Here is a 25512-nt window from a genome sequence, read left to right as displayed (position 1 = left end):
TTATTATGCCAGTCTTTGTATATAACTATCAATATATTTCTTTCTAATCTGAAAGATAACTCAATTCCCAAACATATTCATGTTAATAACATTTTACTTGTATATAATTAACTTAGGGAGGTTGAACTTCTCTTTTGATATTCTAGCTAATTCATTATTGTGGGCTTTGATATTGTGGGCTTTGGAAAAATTGTGGAGACTTTCCAACATATCCAGTTATTTCCAGTAATTCTCCTTTTATAAGGTGTGTGTGTGAAGGAGGCAAATCTTTGATGTTATCCTGTCTGGAAAATCTTGAAGATTAGGTTATAAAGGAAGAATTATTTTGAATATGGGGCCTAAATTAGGAAAGGCAATATCCAAAATATTTGTCAGCAGAAATAGCATATGCTTAAGTCATAAATGCCTAAAGGCAAGAAATGGTTTGCTTCAGACAAGAAAGAAACTAACCTTAGCAGCTTGAAGCTATAATTACTAGAAATGGTAGCTTTTTCAAAAGTGGGCTCTTCTTAAAATTGATTCAAGAACAAATAATGGAAGTACAGAGAGTTAAGAGGCTGCTGAGTATAGAGAAGGTATAGAATGATTTTTATTATTTCTTTTGAAAAGGAAACTGTTACTCAAAGATCAAAAACTAAATTCTAGTTTTACTCTTTTTATATACCACCCATGTAGCATTTTCCATTAAAGAATTCATAGTGTTTTATCTGTCTCTGGGCTCCACAAGCTAGAGCTCCCGGGTCAAATCTAGCCACATCCTTTTATTTGTTGTCTGTGACTGTTTTGGGGCTACAACAGAGGAATTGAATAGTTGCAGTAGAAACCTGTGGGTCACAAAACCGAAAGTATTTACTGTCTGGCCCTTTATAGAAACAGCTTTCCTTTCCCTGGATTCTACCTTATAAATTAGTTTCTCAAAGTTAAGCCAATTTTAGTAATCATTTTAACACTTCCTAGATACTTCTTTCAAACTTATTTGCAGATGTAAGACCAAGAAAAATACAATTCATTTCCCTCTGATCTTCTACAACTCATTGTATAGCCTTTTTTTTTTTTTTTTACTATTTCTTTTCACATTCTTGTATGATCAAATTTTAAGACACAATCTTTTTCCTATATGAACCAACAGGAAAATCACATCCATTATTTTATAAATGTTTTCATATTCCTTTGTAATAATTATAATGATTAATGTACTGTATAGTCTCATTCTCTTTCTTAATTTGTTTCAACCTTTAACCCAGACGATTGACTTCCCTGCACAGGTGTGTGGGCTTCTGGGAAACCAGTCGCTGAGAACAATTAGTCAACACAAGCTCCTTACAGACCGACATAGCTCGGGTTTGGAGGGCTGTGCCTCATATGTGCACATAGTATGCATTTGCCTGTGGTCACCTACATCCCTTTCACCCTTCTAGAGGTAAGAAAAAGAAAAACGTATGGTAATATACCCCCAAGGTATCTGCACAACTGTGTCCACCTATTAACTGACAGCTTCTTCTAATGTATATAAAAAAAGAGGCATGTATATAAACTATGCTCGGCATCCTTGCATTCTCTTTATTTCTATGAATTTAAATTTTTAAAGGATTGTTCAAGTAACCAAAACTTCTCAATTTAAAGTGAGTCAAATTTCTCATGGTTAACTGAGGATTTTGGAAATTATTTATGTTTATGCAATACAATAAAACACAGTTCCTGTTGGTATTATGAATATACCAGAGAGGTGACATTTTAATTTTTGGTACACATTCATAAGAATTAACCCTTTTAAATAAAGACATGGTTTATTCTAATTTAATTTAAAATTTATGATTTTTATTTTCTGTAATTCTAAATATTTTGTGGAAATGAGATTTACTTGGCTCACAAAATTAGAGAATTTGGATAGCTTAAAATGGTTAGATTTTCATGCGAAAATAAAACCAAGTAGTTTATAAAGTAGATTATTATGTTAACATTTTTCATGCTGGGAAAAGTCAGTTTTGTCAAGAATTCACTTTCATTAGCAATATTGTCTGAACTTCATTTTATACTTATATACAAATTTTAAAACTCTTTAATTTTTTCTTTAAAGTTCTGAAGTTCTCTTAGAATTATTTTTCCCTAACAACTTGTATTTATTTGCATCATATCTTGGAACTTAGCAAACAAGAGCAATAATTTAATTTCAACTTCCCTGTCCTCCTCCACCACTTTTTCTCCCCACTGAGATTCTGTTTCAGTGAATGTCTGAAGCTTTCTCGAAGGACGAGCTTATTTAAAGCATTAGAAGCTCAAGTAATGGTTTATTTTCTGGAAATTCTTGATTTCTTTTACTTTAAATGTATGTACACTTATTAGTCTTTATAAGCCAATCAAAACAGGAGGGTTGATAAATTTTAAAGAGTTTATAACCTAATTTGTTAATTTTCACTGGAGGTAGGCAAGATATGCCAGTATGTTTGCTCAGGAAACACTTCCCACTTGTACAACTGAAGAATCTTACCAACTTCTGGGTAAGATTGAGTTTATAGCTGGATTTTTCTTTATTTTAGAAACAAGATCAGTAGTATCCTAATGCTGGGTCCCAGTGCCTGCGTGGTTTGCTTCCCTTCCTCTCAACACAGAGGCATTTTGTCATCTCACATCATTATGAGAAGAAGGGTGAGTACAGTACAATAAGATATTTTGAGAGACCATGTAACTTTTGTTACAGTATATTGTTAAAATTGCTCTATTTTATTTTTTATTATTGTTTTCATCTCTTACTATGCCTAATTCACAAATTAAACTTTATCTTAGGCATGTACATATATGAAAAAGTGTAGTATGTATAAGTTTCAGTACTGTCTGAGTTTTCAGATAACCACTGGGAGTCTTGGAATGTATCCCCCATGGGTAAGAGAGGCTACTGTACTCAGAACCCTTCTGTTTTCTCTAGAGGTCATAAAGCACCAGCCAAGCCAGCACTGATCCTGCCTTCCCATTCCAGCTCACATTCTGGCCGATTCACACAGTTGTTTTCAAAATTATACAAACTACACAAAGCTCTTCCAGAGGTCTAGCTGTCTGCTTTCAAAGCCACACAAAACCAGTTTCATTCATTTAAATCTTTGTGTGCACTTTCTTTCTGATGGGGGTAGATCTGATTGAATTATATATCCTATAGTGTGTACATATTACAGATTTTAATGTCTAGTTAACGTTTTTTAAATTTTTGAGGGAGAAGATGAGCACAACTACTATTATGGGACACATATAGAAAGAACCACAATTACTCATAAACTATTTATTTATGTAAAGAAAGTGTTTATTTTATTTTTTTTTAAAGATTTTATTTATTTATTTGACAGAGAGAGAGAGATCACAAATAGGCAGAGAGACAGACAGAGAGAGAGATGAGGAGAAGCAGGATCCCTGCTGAGCAGAGAGCCCTATGTGGGACTCGATCCCAGGCCCCTGGGATCATGACCTGAGCTGAAGGTAGAGGCTTAACCCACTGAGCCACCCAGGCGCCCCAAGAAAGTGTTTATTGTGTCTAGGTTCTATTAGGCCAAGAAATACAACCGTGAAAATGTCAGAAACCATTTAAAAAGGCTAATTCCTCTATTTTTGTGAAGCAGGGAAAAGACAATACTCATTTACACACACATAATGAGAGGACCAGCAGCCTCCATTCTGTAACTGCAGCACGAGTCTGCAGAACTCACTGGTAAGTTGTGGCTGGGTAACAAGATGGCCAGGAATACAGGACGGTTCTCAAAGGCGCACAGGTCAGCTGTTCCTTAGTTCATAGGCTACTCTTCCTTCTAGCAGAAATAACACTGTTTCTCTTCTTAAGTGATTTTAACTCATAATGGTGCAGAAACAAGACAAAACACAAAGAGATAGCCAGGAGATGTCAGAATCCTCAAGACAAACAAATAAATATGAAGAGACAATCATCTTCTTTTCATCATCTTCTATTGAACAGAAACCAGATTCTCTGTCATCTTCTGCTCAAAGAGACCAGATTGTTGGACCTTATAATCAAAGCCAGGCTTCTGATGAAAGTCAGAAAAGGTGGTGGTCAGTGCAAACTCTCCCAGAAACAAAACATCAAAAAAGAAGCAGAAAAAGAGAAACAGTGAGTGAGACTGAAAGCAGTACTGAGACACAAGGTTCTTCCAGGAGCTGGGAAACACCTGCCTTGACCTAAGGGTCTCACATGGGGCATGCCTGTCTGGCAGGGCAATTAAGTTGGTGTTTATGAGTGCGACCCCAGGATATCTCAGTGAAGCTTCCAAGTCATTTGCACATTGAGTTTTCTTTTCACGGTATTTTAAATTTCACTGGCATTATTATCATTGCATGGCCATGTTTTTAAAATCCCAGCCTAATGTGTTCCTGCCATAAGAAACAGTTTTCAACTCATTGCTTCAGGAACACTCCCCAGAACAGTGTTTTCCCACCTTAGAATGGGATGAAGAACTATTGAAAGGAATCTGTCAGCACAGGGATAGATCACAGATTGGCTGTGAACTAAGTAAATAATAGGCTTCACACACGAATTAAACTATTTTATAGGTATTTTATGCTGCGAGGATGAATAGAATACAAATTAACTTAGAAATTACTGAATTCATAGTCCTTTTTTTGGGATATCACTATTCACCAATCAGATACTAAGTCCAAAAACTAAAAGTTGATGTCACTTAGCAGGAGCGAAGGGGGTAAATAATGCTCTGAACATCTTTTACATGAAGATCTTTGTTCACACATTGAGAGAAATTAATCGGGGGTCCGGAGGCTATCATAAATTAACCTATATTTTTTCCTTGTCACAGTAAAGGTGGGGACAGCTTCCTGAGGGTGCTTCCCAATGAAAATATGGGAGCAGGGGATGGAGCTTTGATTTTCCCATGTGAAATTTCTTATGTAGAGAGATAGGATCCTAGAGAAGGAAGGTGGTAGCCCTCGTTCTTAGTCTTTGAAGTTGAAGATGTGGAAGCTGGCTTCAATCCCATGTTCCTGGGGCTGCTCTGTCCTGGGAGGGGCTGTAAGCTGAAAGTATGGTCTCTGGACCTTTCAGCTTCTGTTGGGGCCCAACCATGGTGGGGTGTAAAGACGCCATGATTGGCTTTGGGTAGGATTTGCTTTTCTTTGAGGATCTGCTGTGAAAGGGCTCTCTCCACACAGGAAATACAGTGATAGTGATCTGAAACCCCTAGTTTAAGGAAGGAGAATAGAAAATAAAGAAGAGTAGGAAAAGCTCATCAAGAAATGACAGCTTGAGAAGATGAGGCAAAGTTAATTGTGCTGAATGAATGAGAGTGCAGACTACTAACTTAGGAAGATTTGTGCTAATGCTCATGTGAAGGAAATTAAAATACCCAGGGGAGATTTGCACATAGCGACACTTCCAGACAGACTTCCTTTCACAATTCATTTTCATAGCTCTTTTAGGGAATTCTGTATTTATGTTTACGATTCACTCAGAGCCTAAAAGATCTTACTCCTATTGCATCGTCCTAATTTACTTTGCAGCTTGGACTTTCCCTGTTCTTCTCTCACTAGCCCTCTTTTTAGAGTCAAATACCCGTTCTTGGAGAATTCCTTGTGCTCTCAGCATGTTTTTCCTTCTGAGTTTTCTCCCAGACTTTCTCTATAATGCATTCTATACATCATCAATGTTTCCTGAATTATCCAAGCTGGAGTTGAATCCAAGCAGATACTTAACTCCTTTTATCTAAGGGAAGGAGGATATTTTTCTGAAATCTTAACTCACTGTGTGTATCCAGTGGGGGGAAATGGTCTTTACATATGGAGAGTTTTGAAATCCAGAGAAAGCATATTTGAATTGTGCACAATTTGTTCAAATTAAACTGGGAACTAGTATGTAAACGTTTAAATGTAGGTAGTATTAAAGCTATGAAACAGTTGATTACCATATAATATCTTCTTAAAAAATTATTACAGACTTTAATTTGTCTAACAGTTTGATGTTGTGCCTGGCTTTCTTTGGTTATATAAACTTCAAACATTTTAATCTGAACCACATGATTGTATAGACCTAATTTTTCCACTATTAATATATTAGCAGGATGTTTTCATTTAATGTATAATTTAATAACAGAATAACAGAATAAATGATTTAATATAACAGAAGTCTGTAAGCAAAGAAAAATAGGCCTCTGTTGTTCTCTATTTAAAATTTGAAGAAGTTACTCTTCAGTTTCTTTTTTGTGTGTGTGAGAAGGAAGAGTAGGAAATATAGAAGGGGGCTGGGGGAGAGAAGTTGGTTTTCTTTCTTAAAAAACCTTTTATTTGGGACGCCTGGGTGGCTCAGTTTGTTAAGCGGCTGCCTTTGGCTCAGGTCATGATTCCAGCATCCTGGGATCGAGTCCCACATCGGGCTCCTTGCTTGGCAGGGAGCCTGCTTCTCCCTCTGCCTCTGCCTGCCACTCCGTCTGCCTGTGCTTGCTCTCGCTTCTCTCTCTATGACAAATAAATAAATAAAATCTTAAAAAAAAACCAAACTTTTATTTGTATTTATGTCACTTTATTTATTTATTTATTTATTTTTAAGACTTTTAAAATAATTACATATTCACCGAAAGGTACAAACAAATGTACAGAGAAGTTCTATATACCCCTCAACTAGCCTCTCCATGTGTTAATATACTATGTAACTGTTATATCAATACTAGGAAATTGGTATTGGTATAATCTATAGAACTTATTCTGATTTCAGTAATTATATAAGTATCATTTGTGCATGCATGCATATGTATGGGTGTATTTATCTGTATAATTTTATCACATGTATATCTCCATGTAGCCACAAATAGAATCAAGATCCTTAACTGTCTCATCACTATAAGACTCTCTTGTGATACTCCTTTATAGCTAACCTCACACTTCTCTGCTGAGTCCCTAACCCCTGGCAACCACTCATCTGTTCTCCATTGCTATAATTATGTTATTTCATGACTGTGTAAATTTAATCATGCAGTCTGATGTTTTCACTCATAATTTCCTTGACTTTCATCTGTTTCTATATCAATAGTCGTTCCTTATAATTGCTGAATACTATTCCATGGTATATATGTACCATAATTTACTTAACCATTCATCTTTTGAGGGGAATTTGGGTAGTTGGCAGGTTTTCAGATATTATGAAGAAAGCTGTACAAGTTTCTTCATGAAAATAAGCTTTCATTCTGCTAGGAAACATAATCAAGAGTACAATTTCTAAGTTGTAAAAATTCATTTTTAGCTTTTTAAAAATATTTAATCTAATTTAATTTTATTTCTTTTCAGTGTTCCAGAATTCATTGTTTATGCACCACATCCAGTGCTCCATGCAATACGTGCCCTCCATAATACCCACCACCAGGCTCACCCAACCCATCACTCTACTCCCTTCCAAAACCCTCAGTTTGTTTCTCAGAGTCCACAGTCTCTCATGGCTTTTCTTCTTCTCTGATTTCTCCCAACTCATTTCTCCTCTCCATCTCCTAATGTCCTCTATGTTATTCCTTATGCTCTGCAAGTAAATGAAACTATATGATAATTGACTCTCTCTGCTTATTTCACTCAGCATAATCTCCTCCAGTCCCATCCATGTTCATACAAAAGTTGGGTATTCATCCTTTTTAATGGAGGCATAACACTCCATTGTATATATGGACCATATCTTCTTTATCCAATCATCCATTGAAGGGCATTTTGGTTCTTTCCACAGTTTGGCAATTGTGGCCATTGCTGCTATGAACATTGGGGGTACAGATAGCCCTTCTTTTCATTACATCTGTATCTTAGGGGTAAATACCCAGTAGTGCAATTGCAGGGTCATAGGATAGCTCTATTTTTAATTTCTTAAGGACTCTCCACACTGTTTTCCAAAATGTCTGCACCAACTTGCATTCCCACCAAGAGTGTAAGAGGGTTCCCCTTTCTCCAATCCTCTCCAACACACATTGTTTATTGTCTTTTTAATTTTGGCCATTCTAACTGGTGTAAAGTGGTATCTCAATGTGGTTTTGATTTGAATCTCCCCGATGGCTAATAATGATGAACATTTTTTTCATGTGTCTGTTAGTCATTTGTATGTCCTCTTTGGAGAAGTGTCTATTCATGTCTTCTGCCCATTTTTTGACATGATTATCTGTTTTGTGTGTGTTGAGTTTGAGGAGTTCTTTATAGATCTTGGCTATCAGCCCTTTGTCTATAGTGTCATTTGTGAATATCTTCTCCCATTCCATGGGTTGCCTCTTTGTTTTGTTGACTGTTTCCTTTGCTGTGTGGAAGCTTTTGAACTTGATGAAGTCCCAAGAGTTCATTTTTGCTTTTGTTTCCTTTGCCTTTGGAGACTTATCTTGAAAAAAGTTGCTGTGGCCGATGTCGAAGAGGTTACTGCCTATGTTCTCTTCTAGGATTTTGATAGATTCCTGCCTCACATTAAGGTCTTTTTTTTTTGAGAGTGAGAGAGCACATGCCCAGATTCATGGGGTGGGGGGATGAGGGGCAGAGGGAGAGAGAAAGTGAATCTTAATCAGGCTCCATGCCCAGAGGGGAGCTTGGCACAGGCTTAGTGGCACAACCCAGAGACCTGAGTGGAAACCAAGAGTCAGGTACTTAACCAACTGGCCACCCAGGCACCCCAGTTCACTTCTAGTTTTGAAAGGAAATTGGTAAACTATTTTTCAGAGTGGCTATATCATTTTACATTCCCATCAGCAATGTAGGAGTAATGCATTTTCTTCCTGTCCTATTTGATATTACTACTATTTTTTATTTTAAAATTCTGATAAATATATAGTGGTTTGTCATTGCAGTTTTAATTTGCATTTCCCTAATGATGTTGAACATCTTCTTATGTGTTCATCATATATAGGTACATCTATCTATCTATATCTTTTTTTTTTTAAGATTTTATTTATTTACTTGACAGAGAGAGATCACAAGTAGGCAGAGAGGCAGGCAGAGAGAGAGGAGGAAGCAGGCTCCCCAGTGAGCAGAGAGCCCGATGCGGGGCTCGATCCTAGGACCCTGGGATCATGACCTGAGCCGAAGGCAGAGGCTTTAACCCACTGAGCCACGCAGACACCCCTATCTATCTATATCTTATTTGATGAATTTTTTTTTTTACTTTTGAGTTCTGAGAGTTCTTTATGTATTAATCTATTAGAGATCAGTCCTTTGTTGTATATGTTATTTGCAAATATTATTTTCCAGTCTGTAGCTAGTCTTTCTGTTTTCTTAGCAGGCGCTTTTACAGAGCCAAATTTTTCATTTGCTGAAATTCAATTTATCAATTTTTTCTTTTCTTGAACAATTATAAAGGAACTTTTTTTTTTTGGACCATACCCTTTTATGAATGTTCCCATGTTTAGCATTGTAACATATACATTTTTGGAGTTGGGAATTTAGAGTTAAATTTTGGAGAATTTAAGTACCTTCTGGATTTGAATTACCCTATAGAAGGACTTTTTAAAGAGCCTCTAGAACAGTGTTTTGTGAGTTTTTAGTTATTTCTTAAGCTTTTATTTTGAAGTAACTATAGATTTATACATTGAAAAAATAGTACACAGAGATAACAATGCCATGTACACTTACCTACTTTCTCCCAGTGGTTATCTCTTTTATAACTTCAGTACAATATTATTTATGATTAGGAAATTAACATTGATACAGTATGTATGTGTTTGTATGTGTGTGTGTATGTGTGTTTAGTTCTATGTCAGTTTATCACAGCTGTAGATTCATATAACCACCAACATACTCAAGGCATAGAGTGATCTCATCACCACAGAGCTCTCCCTGGTGCTACCCCTTTATAGTCACACCTTCCTCCTACCTCTTCTCCATCCCTAACCACTAGCAATCACTAATTTGTTCTCCATGTTTATAATTTTGTAATTTAAAGAATGTTTTGCAGTTGGAATTATATGGTATATGAATTTTTGAAACTGGCATTTTTCCTTCAGCATAATGTTATTAAGATCCACCCAAGTTGTTGTGTGTATAAAAAAATTTATTCCTTTTCTTTGCTGAGTAGTATTTCATGGTATGTATCAGTTTGTTCAATTATTCATTCTTTGCCATATGTTTTGGCTCTTTCCAGTTTCTAGTTAATACAAATAAGACAGGTATAAAAAATTGTTGTATAGATTTTTGTGTGGATGTAAGTTTTCATTCTGTAAATGCCTAGGTATGTGATTGCTGACTGGTATGGTAAGTATATATTCAGTTTTTAAAGAAACTATCAGTCTCTCTTCCAGGATAACTGTAGTATTTTACATTCTCACCAGCAATGTGTAGGAGATCCACTTTCTCTCATCCTTGCAAACATTTCAGTCTGTTTTTTTAAGTTTTTCTTTTTTTTTAATTTATTTGACAGAGAGATCACAAGTAGGCAGAGAGGCAGGCAGAGAGAGAGGAGGAAGCAGGCTCCCCGCTGAGGAGAGAGCCAGATGTGGGGCTCAATCCCAAGACACTGGGATCATGACCTGAGCTGAAGGCAGTGGCTTAACCCACTGAGCCACCCAGGCGCCCCTCAGTCTGTTATTTTAAAATAGCAATTTTGTTGAGATATAATTCACATATATAAAATTTACCCTTTTGAAGTGTACAATTCAGTAGTTTTTAGGTGATTCACAGAGTTGTGCAACCATCACCGCTATTTAATTTTAGAACATTTTCATCACCCAAAAAAACTCCCTACTCATTAAGCAGTCATTTACTATCCCTTATTCCTCTCCCAACCTAGAGCTACCACTAATCTTCTTTCTGTTTGTATGAATTTTCCTGTTCTGAGCATTTTATGTAAATGGAATTATACAATATGGTCTTTTGTGCCTGGTTTCTTGCAGTTGGTTAATGTTTTCAAGGTTCATCAATGCTGTAGCATGCATCAGTACTTCATTTCTTTTTAAAGTGGGTAACATTCTAGCGAATGGATGTACTACATATTGTTTACCCATTCATCTGTTGATATTCATTTGGGTTGTTTCCACTTTTTTTGTAATCATGAACAATGCTGCTATGAAAATTAGTATACAAGTTTTTGAGTGGTTATATGTTTTCATGATTCTTTAGCATATATGTAGGATTGAAGTTGATGGGTTATATGGTACCACTATGTTTAGCATTTTGAGGAAGTGTTTTCCAAAACAAGCCATTTTTCAGTAGCTACACCACTTATAATTTTCCACCAATAAGATATGAAGGTTGTAGTTTGTTTGTTTGTTTGTTTGTTTTTTACATCCTGGCAATTTGTTATTTTCTGGCTTTTAAAATCATAATAATCCTATTAAGTGTGAAATGATATCACATTGTGGTTTTGATTTGATAACCCTAACAATTAGTGAGACTGAGCAGATATTTCATGTACATGTTACCCATTTATGTGTCTTCTTTGAAGAAACATGAGTTCAAATCTTTTGTACATTTTATAAATAGGTTATATGTTATATGTTACATCACATATATCTTTAGTACAATATCATAACTTTAAAATTACTGATTTGTAAGAGTTTTTAAAATATATTCTGAATACAAGTTCCTTATCAAATATGTTACTTATACTTTCTCCCATTCTGTTGGTTGCCTTCTCTCAGAATAGCTCTATATATTGTACCAATGTTAATGTTGATAGTAACTTCTGAAGCATAAAATTTTTAATTTTGATGAAGTCCAATTTATTTTTCTTCTGTTGCTAGTGTGCTTGGTACTATGTCGGAGAAACTACTGCCTAATCCTAGGTTATAAAGATTTATTTCTATGTTTTCTTTCAAGAGTTTTTTAGCTTTAGCTCTTACATTTAGTCTGTCACCCATTTTGAGTTAATTTTTTTAAAAAATTTATTTATTTGACAGAGAGAGAGATCACAAGTAGGCAGAGAGGCAGGCAGAGTAAGAAGGGAAGCAGGCTCCCTGGTGAGCAGAGAGCCCATAGTGGAGCTTGATCTGAGGGCCCTGAGATCATGACCTGAGCCGAAGGCAGAGGCTTAACCCACTGAGCCACCCAGGTGCTCCCCCCGCCTTTTGAGTTAATTTTTAATTTCTGGTATGATATAAGGTCCAACTTCATTCTTTTTTACATGGATATCCAGTAGTTTCAGAAACGACTACTCTTTCCCCATTGAATATTCTTGGCACCCTTGTCAAAAATCAATTGGACATCAGTATATGAATTTATTTCTGGACTCTCAGTTCTATTCCATTGATCTTTATGTCTATCCCTATGCCAGTACCATACTGTCCTGATTATTGTAGCCTTATAGTAAGTTTTTAAATAAGGAAGTATGAGTTTTCTATTTTGTTCTTCTTTTCTAAGATTGTTTTGGCTATTCTGGGTACCTTGCATTTTTTAAATTTAAATATAAGTGATTTTATTTTAATTAACTTATTTTTAATGAAGTTTTACATTTTAATTCCAGTATTGTTAACAGTGTTATATTAGTTTCAAGTATACAATATGGAGAGTCAACAATTCTACATCTTACTCAGTGCTCATCATGATTAGTGTATTCTTCAATCCTTATCACCTATTTCACCTATTCCTGCTTCCCCCACCTCCCATTTTGTAATCATCAGTTTGTTTCTATAGTTAAGAGTCTGTTTCTTGGTTTGTCTCTCTTTTTTTTTTTTCATTTGCTTATTTGTTTTGTTTCATAAGTTCTATAAATGAGTGAAATCAGATGGCGTTTGTCTTTTCCTGACTGACATATTTTGCTTAACGTTACACTCTTTGCATTTCTATATGAATATTGTAATCAACTTGTGAACTTTTAAACAATTTTTATTTTATTTTTTTCAGTGTTCCAAAATTCATTGTTTATGCACCACACTCAGTGCTCCATGCAATATGTGCCCTCCATAATACCCACCACCAGGCTCACCCACCCCCTCTACCCTACTCCCTTCCAAAACCCTCAGTTTGTTTCTCAGACATGTGAACTTTTGGAAAAATATGTAGCTGGGATTTTGATAAGATTGCCTTGAATCTTTAAATCAATTAATAATATTATGTCTTCTAATCAATGAACACTAGAATGTGTTTCCATTTATTTAAGTCTTTAATTTTTTCACTATCTCTTAAAATTTTTAGCATACAAGTCTTGCATTTCTTTTATTACATCTATTCTCAAGTATGTTATTGTTTTTGATGATACAGTAAATGAAATTGTTTTCTTAATTTAATTTTTGAATTGTTCTTTGCTAATGTATAGAAATACAATTGATTTTTGAATATTGATCTGGTACCCTAATTTTAAAAATAGTTTTTGAGTGTATTCCTTAGGACTTTCTATGCAAGGTCATACCAGGGAAGCCCTCACTGATGAGGTATCATTTGAACAGAGTGTTTCAAGTGGGAACAAGGAAGAGGTATAAGATCAAAGACCTTGAAATGGGGCATCTTTCATAGGTCTTCAGGCACAGTGGAGAGACTGGTATACATAATGGTGAAGACCTTGAATTTATCTTGGGAAAGATGGAAAGCTTTTGGTTGGTTGTGAACAGAGTAGCAGTATGAAATGATCTTTTCAGGATCAATCTTGCCCGTTATTCTAACCATAATGGCAGCAGTCATTTCCATCTTGAGTTTTACAAGAGCATTACTGCTAGTTTGTGCCACATATCTAGTGTCCTCCCTGGGCTCCTTTACACCTATTGCATAGGATAACCCCTCAGAATCACACATGTACTACTGTGGGGGTGGAGTGTTGACAATGGGGCTTTGGAGCACCCTGGACCACTGGGAGACAGAAGCCAATGCTTCTTTCCTTCTCCCACGTGCAGGGCTCTAAGAGGTATTCACGGTGCCCCTTAGAAGTTCCTCCAGGGACAAAGCATCAGTTGATTGAGTTACACTTTTCTTTTATTGCCCTACCTCCTTTCCTATTTTAATGCCTGTTTCCTCTTCCTCCTCACTGCGACACAGAAGCCTTTGTCGCTTACATTGTGTACACAGAAGCCTTTGTCCATACTTTGTCTTCAAGATCTATAGGCAAAGATACACAGAGTTTAGGAAAATCCTTCTGGTTACTGGACTGGGAAAGGGGGGTAAGCAAGGGGGAAACAGGAAGAGCAATTAGAAATTATTCAGTTCTTCAGGGAGAGGTGATAACAACTCAACCCAGAAAGGTCTGTGAGAGTAGGAGTCATGGTTGGATTGTGGATGTTTTGCAGGTAGAGCCAACAGGATTTGTTAATGAATTGGATGTGGGGTATAGGAGAACAGAGTCAAGAGTGACCCCAAATGTCTGGATGAGCTATGACAGCATGGAGTTGTGGATGCCATTGGTAGTGGCTAGTTTGGAGAGCTTGGTTCAGTTAGCTTTGAGAAGCCCATCAGACATTCAAATGGAGATTCCTGATGTTACAAATATTGAAATAGAGACCAAGGGAGGTGAAAAAAAAATCATCTAGTTTAACGTTGTTTCAATAAGAAATGAAAAAAATAAAAAGATAAAAAGAAGATAAAAACCTGTATCTAAGTATCATATCAGTTTATGTCCTAAATGCTTTACCTCCTCTTTCACTGGGGCCTTATTCTGTGCCCAGAAATTTTGGGGGAAAGGAAAGTCTTCTGGAGCAAGTGTCTGCTTTGGATTTGATATGGTCTTAGGACATAATGGCAGGGAAAATAAAGACTGAATAGTTTAAGCCTCTCATTTTATGTTTTCCTGAGCATCCTTTGATTATGTTACTTATGCCTCAGAAAAGCTGAGAGGTGGTGATTCAGAATCTTTGTTACCACCTGAGGGGGAAGAAGGGACTTCAGAAAGGCTGAATGATTTCACTGAAACTGTGTAATTAATTAAAGTTGTTGCCGAGATGAAGATTTATGCCGTGGAGCTCCCCTCTGTTGTGTCTCTACATCCCCTCCTGCCTGGAAGAATGTTCCAGTGGAACCAAGCCATCCCCTGGGCAGCTCTTCTCAGCCTGGCTTGGGAGTCTTGGAGCCTGGAGCTCTTCATGCTGCGTCTTTGAATGACTCTCTGAGGAGACCAAGTGTGAGCCACCACAGAGTCCCAGCACCTTACCGGGCTGCCTTACAGAAAGGGATGGTGTCTACTGACATTTCTAAACTGCTTCTGTTTAACGTCTTGCAAAAACTTGCAACTGATGGAGCAAAAGACCCTGTCATTACCATTACAGTAACTGAGTAAGTGAGTCACTCACTGGCCCAAGGCCAAGTTCAGCTGTCAGGTGCCTGAAATCTGTGAAGAGAAGATAATGCATTTTCCTCTTCAGGGAGAAGAGAAAACATGTTTCCCTCTTTCATCTGTATCAAGGTTATCAACTAAGTGGTTGTCTGAGCTTATAAAACTGATTTTAAACTTCCATGCACATTTATGGCCTTTTTAATTTTTAGTATAATAGTCCATTTTTAGGGACACCTGGGTGGCTCGATTGGTTAAGCCACTGCCTTCGGCTCAGGTCATGATCCCAGGGTCCTCGGATCGAGTTCCACATCAGGCTCCTTGCTCAGCAGAGAGCCTGCTTCTCTCTCTGCCTGCCACTCTGCCTGGTTGTGCGCACTCTCTCTCTCTCTCTCTGACAAATAAATAAATAAATAAAATCTTTAAAAAAATAATCCATTTTTTATTTTGTTTTGTAAACTGTTAATGGTCTTTGTTCAGTACATTGCACATAGAAGTTTTCTGTCTTGTATGCATTATAAAATGCTGATATCATATGAAATACCTAGCATAGATTTGGAGTTGATACATGGTCAACAGGTGTAAGAATGAATTATTTTACCATTGAGAACTGCATCCTTGAGGCCATTCTGGAATATCATAAGAATGGGATTTGGCTTTACAGATACAGTAAAATTCAAAGGACAGGGAATAGAAGGAACCATGTGAAGTATAGAGAATGGAAGGGGGAAAGAGAGTATTTTTAAATTTCCTGTATAAGAAACATTAAGAACTAAAGAGTCCCCCGATAATGCCACCAACATAGGGGGCAAACACTAGGCTTTTTCTGTTCAGTGAAGATGCATAGGCTGGTGCAGAAAGCCTGAAGTGTTTCAAAAACAACTGTAATTACTATGTCTTTGCTTGTCACTAGATGGGACTCTAAGACTTGGTTCCAGCACCAATACCATTCCATGACATGGGGCTTGGTTTTGCCTTGTTAGTATGATAAGGTGATCAGTAGTAATTGCTGACAAAACTCATGAAGGGGTAGACAGACGCATGGATACTTTTGTAAATGTCTTAGAACAATACACAATTTGTGTCTGGATGATTACCATGGTCTGAAAGATGGTCTTCCTCTGGGTGTAGTGAGAAGGAAGATTTTGTCATCTGTGGCCTGAGAACAGGACTAGCTTCTCCTTTAATTTCATAGTGGCCCTCCTGCTGGGTCCACAGTTTGAAACCTTTTCACCAGTTCAAGGAATTCTCAAAGACAGCATTGAAGCTAAAGAGAAAATAAAGGCAAACAAAACTAAAATTAGAAAAGGGGAGGTCAGCATGAAATACAAATATGAAAAAAAGTGTTATTATTGCCCTCCAATTTCATGTTCAAGTTAGGGAAGGTATTTCTTTGCTGGAGTTTTGGACTTGCCTGGTAGGTTGGGAAGCTGAGAAGAAGTGAGCATGGAAAACCCGGGAGCCAGGCTCCATCTTATAAATGAACCAGCCACCTAGCTTCCATCCACCTGAGCAGAGCTGGTCCCTAACCAGCAAAGACAGAACTCTCCTTTGCACAACACCAGAGGCCTTTGGTCTCTGAGACAGATTCATGTTATGAACCCTACAAAAATAAGAGAAGATCATTGCTATTAGACTAGATACAAATAAAATACAAGATGTCTAGTTATATGTGTATTTCAAGCCATGCAATATTTGGGACATTCTTTTACTAAAAATTATTTATTATTGATCTAAATTTCAAATTTAACTGGGTACTTGTATTTTATTTGGCATATATGATAACTCTCTATCAGGCTAATGTATTATAAGTGATGGTAAAATAATTCAGCTCCCATGTGCCCACTGCTTGTTCCAGCCCAGTCTAGCCGGTATGTCCATCCCTTAAGCTCCCAGGCCTTTAGCTTGGGCTCCACTGTCTCTCTTGCAGCAGGCGTGGTGGGAGGGAGGCACCCAGGTGTGTCTGAGCTCCACACACCCCAGTGGCTTCAGCAATAGTAGTCTCTATAGCCTGGGTGCCACCTGGCTATGCATGGTCCTGTGCTCCCCCTATACATGCCCAATGGGTGCTGGCATCCATGAGGTCACCATCAGTCAGAGCCTGTTGGTTTTGTTCTGGGTAGGCTCAATGCCTACCATCCAGCACTTGCATCAGGAGGAGCACAAGTTCAAGACCCTCAACACTAATTCCCTCCTTCATCAATAAGTTGTAGATTCTAGAGCAGCAGAACAAGCTTCTGGAGACCAAGGAGGCCCTGCTGCAGGAGCAGAAGTCAGCCAAAAGTAGCTGTCCGCTCCCCCATCTTTGAGGCCAGCAATGTGGGCAAAGCTGCCTCAAAGGGCAGCTTGAGTTGCTGCAGCTAGATGGGGGCTGCCTGGAGGCAGAGATGTGGAACATGCAGGACATTGTGGAAGACTTCAAGAACAAGTACCAGGATGAAACTGACCATCACTGGCTGCTGAGCTGGTTTCTGGTGCTGAAAAAGGACATGGATGCTGCCTTAATGAACGAGATAGATCTGGAGGCCAAGGTAGATACCCTGACTAATGAAGTCAATGTCTTCAAGACTTTCTATGAGACAAAGTTGGCAGAGCTCCAGTCCCAAATCTCAGACATGTCCGTGGTGCTGTCCATGGACAACAACCACTCCCTGGATCTGCATGGCGTCATGGCTGAGGTCAAGGGCCAGACAAAGAGCTTCAGCTGAGCTGAGGTCTGGTACAAGACCAAGTTTGAGACCCTCAGGCCAAGGTTGGGAAGCATGAGGATGACCCTTAGAGTATCCCACTGAGATTTCAGAGACAAACCATGCCATTCAGAGGCTGTAGGTTGAGATTGACAGCAGCAAGAACTAATGTGCTAAGTTGGAGGTTGCCATTACTGAGGCTGAAGAACATGGGAAGCTGGCACTTAAGAATGCATGTGCCAAGTGTGAGGAGCTTCAGGCCACCCTCCATCAAGCCAAGCAGGACCTGGCAAAGCAGCTGTGCAAGCACCAGGAGCTCATGGATGTCAAGATGGCCCTGGACGTCAAGATCCTACCCCAAGCAGCTGGAGGGTGAGGAGAGCAGTTGGTAGAAGATGGTGTGGGGATTGTGAACATCTCTGTGGTGAACTCCACTGGTGGAGGTGGCAGCAGTCTGCCAGGCTGGTCTTCAGAGGAGATATGAGCAGAAATGCCTTGAGCTTCTCGAGTTGTGGAAGGGGGGCCGTCAAGTCGTACTCCATTAGGACCTCAGCTGCCATCTACAGGAGCATAGGAGAATGAGCCCTGCTGTGTAGAGACCCATACCCCTGTCCACCACAGTCACAGGAAGACTCCCATCCCTGATCCCCAGACTGCCAGGCAGTCTGAAAAATGATGTCAGAATAGCTCATAATAAATCAGCCTTTCTGGAAACAAAACAAAGCAAAATAACAACAACAACAACAATAACAAAACAAAAAAATCCAAAACAAAAGACAAATGGTGGTAAGAGACATTGCCTGCTTAGGAATAATAAAATCAAATGTCCAGAGGTATCATGTATTGGTGGGAATACCACTAAGTATTATGTGTATATAAAAGAAATCCTGTACTATTTCACCTTTTTATTAGTGAATGAATAGTAAACATTATTAAAAATAATTCAGACCCTCCTTTTAAAAAAATATTTTTATAATCATCATTTCCCCCTGGGAATGATGGTATCCCAGTAATCATTGGTTTGGGATTTTCATAGGTTGATATGGATTTGAAGTAGTCCTGCTTTCTTTGAAATGAACCCAGCTAGAGTGCATTTGCAGGGATGCTGTGTCTGTACAAGGCCCCATCAGTGAGTGAAGCGGGCATGAATGGTCTGATAGGGGTGGGGTATAAGTCATGCCTTATCTGATAGATAGAGCCTATGGGTTTATATTGGCCAGCAAGACTATATCCTTTTCCCCTCATCCATGTTCTTCACTGTCCAAGTCATTCTTTTATTTAGAAGTCTAGCTGGATATTTTCTTATAACAGATTAGATGCATATTATAACTAAGTATTGATAATTTTGATCAGTGTTGATAGTTTTCTGTTTCCTAACCCTGTCACTTTCCCTCACCACTATGTCATAACAAGGGAAGAAGTGTTGCATATTATATACATGGAGGAAATAAAATGTGTTGAGTGATCACCCTTTTGGCTGATCTTCCTCTGTCTATTCCTTATTTATTAGTTCTTTCTCAGAATCTATCATTTACACATTTCTTCTCTTACATTATATTCTTTCCTTAGGTGATCACATCTACTCTTATAGTAGATGACTGTTGATGACTTCCAAATTTCCAGTCATCAAATACACACTTCTTAAGCACCTGCTAACAGTCCAGGTGCTAAAAACTTAAATGTGAGTAAGACAGTCTGTGCTAACTGCCTATTCAACATCTCTCAGATGTTCAGTGGGTGTGTGAAAGTCAGTTTCTCCAAAACAAGTCCATCATTCTCTGCAATTCCTTTTTCTCCATTATAAATGCAGTTATCCAAGTCTAGAGAGGTACTCCTTGACTTATATGACGTAAGCCTTATAGAGGTCTTAGAACAGTACCTGACACATAGGAAACACTGAAATATTATCTATTAAAATTATTATTATGCATCCTCTCTTTGCCATCACCTCAGACTTAGTTTGAAGAATCATCATCTCTCACCTGGATTATTGCAATCACCTCCTACTGTTTTCCTATTACCGGTTTTTCTGCTTCTTACTCATTTCCCACACTAAAACCAGCATTCATTTTTGGAATAAAAATCTAACTATTTTACTTCTTAACATCCTTTGGTGATTTCTTAGTAGCTTCAGAATAAAGTCTTAAGTTCTTGGTATGATCAGTGAGGCTATTTATGACCTGACTTCTGCTCAGTTCTCCATTTTCACTTTCTACTTTGCATGCTTTAATGTAACTGTTTTGAATCTTCCTCGTGCTCATTCCTCCATTCCACCTAGCAACTTTCTACTCATTTATCCAGATTGATCTTTGGCATCATGCTTCCTAAGAGCCTTCTGCAACCCTCCACATTGGGATTAAGAGTGCTTCTACCATGCGGATGAAGCTGTCCATGCATCAGTATCATCCAAAGCAATGCCTAGTGAACTGTCACCCAACATATCACTGGGAGACCAAGTCTGGGGGACCTAGTTCCTGGGATTGCATCATGGACACCATGTTGCCTGCTTCATCTTTTTCATAGCCAATCTGTCTTTCTGGATCCCTGTAGACAGGAAGGTGCCAAAAGAGCTTCAGAAGAGTTTGGGGTACATGTACTAGATAATTGTAATCATAATGAAGGCAAAGATCACCTATTGAGCCCTCAAATGCTAAAGATGGTACTTTGCGTACATTCTCATGTTTCGTGGCAGCAGTCCTTTCAAGTAGGTACTATTGTTATATACATTTTACATTATAGGGAACTGAGCCCTAAAATCACACTGTTCATGGTTGGCAGAATGGGAGTTTGGGCTGAGAACTTGCCTGCAGAAAAGCCTGTGCTTTTGATCTGAGCTCTGTTTAGGATGCCTTCCCTGTCTGCCCTCCAGTGGCAACCCCGGGCTATGTGGATTATTTCCTCAGCACCAGTTCAAGAGAGGACTGGGAGGCTTTGAGAGACCCCACAGTGCTATCTGCGGCTCAGTGGATTGCTAATTGGGAATCGGGTGCATGGTGAAATGCTCACAAAACTCAAAAACATGTGTCCCTGTGTTGTCTGTGTAAAGAAAATGCTCACACCCATGGCTAAAGCTATGTAGTGGTGGAGGTCAAATTGGGAGGTTGAGATTAGCTAAAATGTGAACTGAAGAAACTATAAGTTAGCGTGAAAGAAGAGAGTATGTTATTCTGAAGGTTTGGATGACTAATCTATTTTCTTATTTCTCTCACTACCCTTTCCTCATCCCTTCCCCTCTTCAAGCAGGGAGATAGTCCTGTGCTCATTCAACTCAGGGGAAGCAGGTGGCAGGACAGAAAGCAGAAATCCTAGCTTTGGCTTTTAAAAGCCAAAGCCCCCTAGAGGTGTCTTGGTGGCTCATCCAGTTAGGTGTCTGCCTTTAGTTGATCATGATCCTGGGGCCCTGGGATTGAGGCTTTGGTGGGGAGCCTGCTTCTCCGTCTCCCACTCCCCCTGCTTGTGTGCTTGCTCTCTCTTGCTCTCGCTCTCTCAATCTGTGTTAAATAAATAAATAAATCTTAAAAAAAAAAACAAAAACAAAAACAAAAAAACCCAAACCTAAGCTCCAAAGAGAGGAGAAGATTCAGGGCATGGATAATGTATCTTGATAAGAAACATGGCTGGGAGAAGGATTTGCTCCCTTTTGAAAACTGTCATTCCTGTTTACAGTGGATGAGGGTAGAGGAGTCTATGGATCCTGAAGGAGGGACCAGGCCCTCTCTTCTTGGAAGTGTGCTGGGAAGGGATGCCTGTGTGGTTTATCCAGGGAGACTTATAAATAGATCCAAGGTCTCAGGAGCAGGCTACAGAAGAAGCAAGAGGGCTCACTCAGATCTGAAGAAGTCATATTATGAAATATGGTGACCAGAAGGTCCCCTAGAACCTTGGTGCTCCAGAAACAGCATTCTCTCTGGACACAGAAATGAAGGATGTCAAAACAGTCTGAAATTGAGTTTTCGGCCAGCCCTAGAATGAGTGCTCAAATAGAAATTAAACAAACATGCGGATCATATCAGCAGTTCTGGCAGGCAATCTCTGCCTTGTGTCTGGCTGGAAGCACCCCAGATGTCCCTTCTGCCAGCTGCTCATCCATTCCAGGTGGACAGCTTTGTGAGGTGTCTTATTCCAGCCAGAGGTACTGATAGCCTGCAGGGCAGGGACTTCTTGGCGTTAGGCTCAGAAGCTACCTGCTGATCAGCCTTTGTGCCAGTGGGCTCTTTGAATAAACCACTGAAGCTGTAGGACCAAGACCTCTGTATTTCTTGTGCCTCCAATAGTCTTGAGAAGTGGCACATAAAGGACAGGAGGCAATAAATAGATGGAAGAGGAAGCAGGAGTTGAGTTTGGGAAAGAGGGAAAAAGAACTGGAGAGCAAAGAGAGTCAGGAAAGGAGAAGGACTTGGAATTGGTTTGGGGCCTCCCAAAGCTTGTTGGTGGCTCTGGTGCTATGAGCTGTTCCAGACGGAGATGTGTTGGCTTCTCCCTGGACTGTGAGGCTCAGTGAGTATTGTCCAAGTAGGGCTGAGCACTCTGCATTTCTCCAAGAAGGATCGGAGCAGGGGAGGGAAATGAAATTAAAATGTTTGGCCCCACCAGCTGTTGACTCATCCTGTTGAAACATTTCCTTGAGAAGGGATAAAAAATAGGGAAGTAGACATCTTTAGCTGTCCTTTAAAAGGAGTGTCTTTAAACAAATATGCTGCAAAAATTCACTTGAGATAGGGCTCCATCCTGTCTCAGGCTCAAGTGGATTTCAGAATCTTTAAGGTGGATGAGACTTTCAGTATCATCTATCCTTCCCTCACATATTGGTGCACTGAGGCCCATGGAGAAGTGATTTGTTTATCTCTTTCAGTTTGTTAGGGGCAGAGCTGAGTCTTGAACTGAGATCCCCACCAGCATCCCAATATCTGATGATTCAACTGAAAAGACTTTGCTGAAGTCACGTTTTATAGAGGTGTGGGCAAAGTTAAGAAAACCCACATGGGAGGCAGCTAGAAACTAGTGATAGCAAGAAGCCTTTGTCTCCCCCTAGGCCTTAAAGAAGTCCTCTGAGAGTAGAGTCTGGGGGAGAGGTTACCTGAGCTTTGCTTGTGCAGGGACACAGCCACTGCCAGAGCTGTGGCACCAATGCAGGGAGGAAAAGAGGAAGAAATTCCCCAACTTGTCTCTTTTCTCTTACTCCTGTCCCCTGTCAGTGACTCTCATTGGGCAAACCCAACAAAATGCCTTGATGAAATAGTCCAGAGAGCCCAGCTTCTCAGAAATCCGAGTAGGGCAGAGAACAGATTTGGGGGTGGAGGCAAATGGGGAATGGTCAGAAGTCCACATCTCCCAACTCCCCATTTAATATTCTTCCCAACATAATTTTCCTCTGGACTCTGGAAATTGGGTAAAGTGGAATGAGTTTAATGTTCTCCCCTAAAGTGGAGGAAGCATTGAGCTCTCTGTCTTAGGAGTAGAGATTTTTTTAGTCTTCCTTTCTGCAATGTGGATTCTCTTCCACTCACCACTGGATGAACTATAGAGTTAACTGCTGAGGGTTTTAAATCCATTCATTAAAATTCCATTTTCTCTGAGTAGTCATTGTAGTTTCTTGGGCCTAAAGTCTATCAGCATCCTTCTCAGTTTTTCTTTTTTTCATCACTAACATGTGGCCAAAGAATTACTTAGAGATTCTTCAGTGGTGTCTAGATGTAGGGTTTACACTTCCCCATGTTATAGAAACTTGAGAACTGTATGGGACAGAGCCTTCTGGGTTCTTGTCTTCCCTTCTTATGGGATTTTGTTCCCAGTTCCTGAGCTTTGTATCAGAATAAGCCATATAAAGACAACACAGAGACACCGGGATGGCTCAGTTGGTAGAGCATGTGACTCTCAGATCTTGGGGTTATAAGTCCAAGCCCCACATTGGGTGTAGAGATTACTTAAAAATAAAATCTTTAAAAAAACATAAAGACAGCACAGAAGCTGGAGGGGAAATGGGGCTGAAGGAAGTCCTTATTATCTTTTAAGATTTACTTTTTTAAAGGTTTTATTTATTTAATTGTCAGAGAGAGAGGGGGGGAGAGAGAGCATGAGAGAGAGCACACACAAGCAGGGAAGCAGCAGGAAGAGGGAGAAGCAGGCTCCCCACTGAGCAGGGAGCCCGATGCAGAACTCAATCCGGGGACCCAGGGATCATGACCTGAACTGAAGGCAGGTGCTTAACTGACTGAGCCACCCAGGCATCCCCAAATTTATTTTTCTTTCAAAAAATTTACCTGGCTTTTTAGTGAAATGATAATCCATGCAGTTTACATAAATTATGTCATACTTTACATATTATTCATGAACCTGATTTTTTTATTTAATGCTTTTTTCAGATTTATTCTTATTGACAAATAAATGTGCTTTGATTTGTTCATTTTAATTGCTATATAGTATTCTAGTATATGAATTAAATAGTTTATGTCTATGTCTACTCACTATAGAGAAACAAGGTGGTTGTTAGCTTTCTATAGTCATAAATAATGCTATAGTGAACATCTTTATGCATGGCTCTTTATGCAATATGGGGAGCTCAAGGGATGGTAGGATAGAAGGGCAAGGAGGAGCATTTCTCAGTAGAGTGGGCATTTAGAAATGTCAACCTTCATTTACAGATTCAGCAACATTGATTAGGCACCTGCCATGTGCATAGGGCATTATCCTAGGAGGAGGGAAAAATTGAGATGAGTAAAGTAACCATAGGCCTTGCCTTTAATGAATATACATCTTGTTGAAGGGGAAATTAACACAAAATAAATGGAATATAGCCCAAGTTTAGATTATGACTGCTATAATGTAAGCGTGACTATGGGAATAAGAAAGAGAATAACTAACTCTGCTGGAAAACCTGGGAAGGCCTCCAAAGGCAGCGACTGCCTGGCCTGGGACAGAGGAGACTCTGGGAGGGGGAGGTAGAGCAGATGGTATACAGGCAGAACCAACAGCATGGCCAGTCACGTACCATGAAAATGCAAGACACATGCAGAGAACTAAGTCAAGGGAATAGGAATTGGATGGAATGAACCTTAGGAATGCTGTGAATTTTGTAACCAGACAATCACTCTTTTTGGTGATCTAAGCTGCCACCTACTAAAACTCACTATCAAAACAGTGCCAGCTCCTTCGTAGACCCACTTTATATCCACACCTTTGTTTTTGTTTGTTTGTTTGTTTTTCAAGTCTCTTACCTAGGTCTAAGTTTTTTACCTTCTGTATTTATCCTTACTGCATTTCCATCAGTTCTTTTTGGAATGGTTAGTAATACCAATAATAAGTAGATGCTTAAATAATAAAGAATAAGACATTTCCCCCTTGCATTTACCCTGAATTAGAGTAGTCTTTACCTTTTTCTTCCCCGCTTTTTATTGTTGTCATAGTAGGTAATGTTCTAGTAATAAGCGTAGTTGATGGCTTTCATCACGCATATTAAATGAGGCTCTTTTTTTTTTTTAAGATTTTATTTATTTATTTGACAGAGAGAGATCACAAGTAGGCAGAGAGGCAGGCAGAGAGAGAGGGGGAAGCAGGCTCCCTGCCGAGCAGAAAGCCCAATGCGGGGCTTGATTTTAGGACCCTGAGATCATGACCTGAGCCAAAGGCAGAGGCTTAACCCTCTGAGCCACCCAGGCGCCCATAAATGAGACTCTTAAGGCTCATTACTAC

General features: G+C 39.0%; 1 pseudogene; it reads left to right on the top strand.

Moving 5' to 3' along the window:
* Nucleotides 1–3838: 3838 nt before the first annotated feature.
* On the top strand, nucleotides 3839–18405 carry LOC116568752 (annotated as a pseudogene).
* Nucleotides 18406–25512: the final 7107 nt, after the last annotated feature.

The sequence above is a fragment of the Mustela erminea genome, chromosome 11 (assembly GCF_009829155.1).
Source record: "Mustela erminea isolate mMusErm1 chromosome 11, mMusErm1.Pri, whole genome shotgun sequence".
NCBI lineage: Eukaryota > Metazoa > Chordata > Mammalia > Carnivora > Mustelidae > Mustela > Mustela erminea.
The sequence above is the reverse complement of the archived record's forward strand: the minus strand, read 5'-3'. Positions and strand labels throughout refer to the sequence as shown.